At 59.7% G+C, this 2,719-nt stretch overlaps 1 protein-coding gene and 1 long non-coding RNA gene across 6 annotated transcripts in view; one reads left to right on the top strand and one right to left on the bottom strand.

The window, feature by feature from the left end:
* LYN (LYN proto-oncogene, Src family tyrosine kinase) overlaps window positions 1-1,200 on the bottom strand; it is a 118,433-nt gene extending 117,233 nt beyond the window's left edge. For 2 of the 4 annotated variants that reach the window (XM_023530047.1, XM_023530049.1), the window contains exon 1: window positions 899-1,008. The gene's annotated coding sequence lies outside the window, so the exon portion shown is untranslated. Of the gene's footprint in view, window positions 1-898 lie in introns of all 4 variants that reach the window. The other 2 variants (XM_023530046.1, XM_011359168.2) reach the window with 2 other exon arrangements.
* The window catches only part of LOC111738971, a 6,554-nt gene continuing 3,848 nt past the window's right edge, over window positions 14-2,719 (top strand). For both annotated transcript variants that reach the window (XR_002780048.1, XR_002780047.1), the window contains exons 1-2: window positions 14-736; window positions 1,468-1,612. This is a non-coding gene — a long non-coding RNA (uncharacterized LOC111738971). The remainder of the gene's footprint in view (window positions 737-1,467; window positions 1,613-2,719) is intronic.

The raw sequence follows: 2,719 nt of genomic DNA, 5'->3' as shown, positions 1-2,719 counted from the left end.
ACACACACACACACACACACACACACACACACACACACACACACACACACGACATGACCACAGGACCACGTCGGCTGTTAGAAAGCACAGTACAAATGCACAGCATCCAGAACACACCACAGTTGGCCAAGATAACGCAGGACAGTGGGAACTGACGCTTACACCCTCCCCCAAGGCAACCCCTGAATTCTTAAAATAACTCTCGCTTCCTCTCGGCTGGCGGAGGCACGGGACTGCTGCGCTGCAGGCCAAGAGGCGCCGGGCTCAGCAGGACAGTGCGCACCAGCCCCCGCCGCACCCCCTCGACGTCACGCTGCTGCCCCTGCTCCCAAAGAGGGCAGCTGCCCGCGAGTCTGGGAGAGGGCCCCACCCCTCCCTTCTGGGGACCCAGGGCCCTGCAAGAGCCCAGATTGTGTAACCCGAGGAGTCCCCGCCAGGGTCCCGGCCAGGAGCCCCGCGGCGCCCGCTCCGCGTGGAAGGGGCTTCCCCGCGGCGCTCCAGGACTGGCCAGGGCGGAGAGAGCATCCGGCCCTCGGGTCCGCGCCCGGAGGACTCCGCGGTGCTTCCCCGCCCCCCGCGCCTTCCCCTCCCACCACGCCCCTGCGCAGCTCCGGGGAGGAGACACCTGCAGAGCTGCACGCCCCCGCGTCCTCGCCCCTCGGGGCCGGGTCACCTAAGGCTGAAGACATCTGGGTGCCCTCACCGCCGGGCCGGGCGCCGGGGCAGCCAGGAAGCGGTGCGCGTCCCCTGCTCCCGCGGTGCGCGCCGACCCCGGCCCCCGGCCCCCGGCCCAGGGCCTGCCCGGCGCCAGGGACTGCGGCTAGTGGCACAGCCGCTGTCCCCGCCGGGTCCGCCCTGACGCCCGCGCCCACTCCCCCGGCTCGCGCCTGGGACTCACCAGCTCGCGGTGAAAGTTGCGGGGCGGCGGGGGCGGCGGCGGCGGCGCTCCACGGTGACTTGAGTTCAGAGCGGGGGGCGCGACGGGGCGGCCCAGCGGGACCCGCGGAGGGCGGCTGCGGGCCGGGGGGCGCGGACGCGCGGCGAGGGGCTGCGGGCTCGGGGCCGAGCTGGCGCGGCCGCCCCGCCTGCCGCGGGCTGGAGGCTGCAGCGCGTCGGGCCCGGAGACTCCACGACCCGGAGCGAGCGGCGGGCGGCCGGGCGCGGCGGGAGAGGAACTGACTGTCGCTGGGCTCGGCCGAGAGGTCCCAGCTACTTCCTGGTGCTCGGATTTGCATACGGAGCCCGGGGGGCGGGGAAGTGACCGTTTGGCCCCTGCCCAAGGTTTGGATCTTCGGTGTGGCCGTCGCACAGAGCTTTGACAGCGAAGAAACCTGGCGTCCCAGGGTGCAGTTTGGGAGAGTGGAACCGTCTCGGGCCCAACATTCTCCTGTGGCGACGACAGAAGGATGTTTCGGAGAGAACCTCCGGCGTCGATGAAACATCCCGTGTCTTTTCCTTCTCTTCCAGCCTCCTCCCCACGGTGTTAAAAAGTGGGGTGTCCCTGGCAGCAAAGGGGGCGTGCTCTGATCCCCCGACGTTCGGAGTTCTTTAGAGAGAGGATGAGATGTGCCTATTTGATGCTCGGGGTCTCTGAGTTCTTAATCAGAACAGAGTAAGCCCTTTAAGGGTGTACGCTGGGTGTTCGGGGTATCGTTGGGGGGCGAGGGGCTCTGGAGTTAAATGGCATGTCACATCATCAAAACTTCGATTTCCTCGCGGGAAATGGAGATGGGGATGCCTACCTCGCAAGATTACTGGGAGGATGAAATGCCTTCTGTAAAGGGCTCACACCGTGCCTGGCACACATGAATGGTCGTTAGTCTTCCGTTCCTACTATCTCTGCGTGTAACACTGGCACATGGCACGCGCCACCCCAGTGTTTGTTGAAAGGAGGACTGCATATTGAAGCTCATGTTCCGTGTCAGTGAATGCCACTTAGAAATCCAATGTACAACATTGGTCTCAGTCCCTGTGGATGCCCACTTGTTTTAAGCAAATTCTGCACACTGGAATTGTAGCATTTCCCTACACTGCAGAATTTACAAGGAAATACACAGCGCCCTGTAGAAGACTTGGTCTATGTGTTAATAATAGCAAACACGTAGGGACTATTGGGTGCCAGGCAGATCTAAGCACTTCAGACTGATTATCTTTTGTTAACAACGTTTTAAGAAGCTGGCCCCACCTGAGGAGGCTTCAGCCACAGTCCGGGGTCCAGGTCAGCCACTTTGTAACAAAATCTTATACATCAGTCATTTGTCCTTGGTGAGAGAATAGAAAGGTTTGCAAACTAGTGCCCTAATTAAAAAAAAAAAAAAGCAAGATGGTTTATACCTGTGATGTTCATTGGTATGCAGTGGTTGGTTTCCCGTGGAAGAGGAAGGGACGGGTTGTCTCTTGGAAGGTGTTGAACCTGTGAGTGAAATGTAACAGATTCCGTGGAGTATTTCACTACCTGAGGTCCCATTCCTGGACTTTTCTTCAGGATGATCTCTCAAATACATTGGACTAAATTAAATATTTACTATTACCAGTAAGTCCTTGAGATCCTGGCTAAAGGCATGTGGCAATAAAAAATGGGGCACGAATGTTTGGTGGTGGTTAATACATCTGGAATGTCCTATGTTTTTCGTAAAATGTTTCTGAGAAAGCAGCATCAGAGCTGGCCTTACAGCCAGCTGCACCACATCTAACTCCTCACACACAGGTATCCTAGCCA

This window comes from Pteropus vampyrus, unplaced genomic scaffold (genome assembly GCF_000151845.1).
Source record: "Pteropus vampyrus isolate Shadow unplaced genomic scaffold, Pvam_2.0 Scaffold45, whole genome shotgun sequence".
Taxonomy (NCBI): domain Eukaryota; kingdom Metazoa; phylum Chordata; class Mammalia; order Chiroptera; family Pteropodidae; genus Pteropus; species Pteropus vampyrus.
Note: the sequence above shows the minus strand (reverse complement) of the source record. Positions and strands in the feature narration are given on the sequence as shown.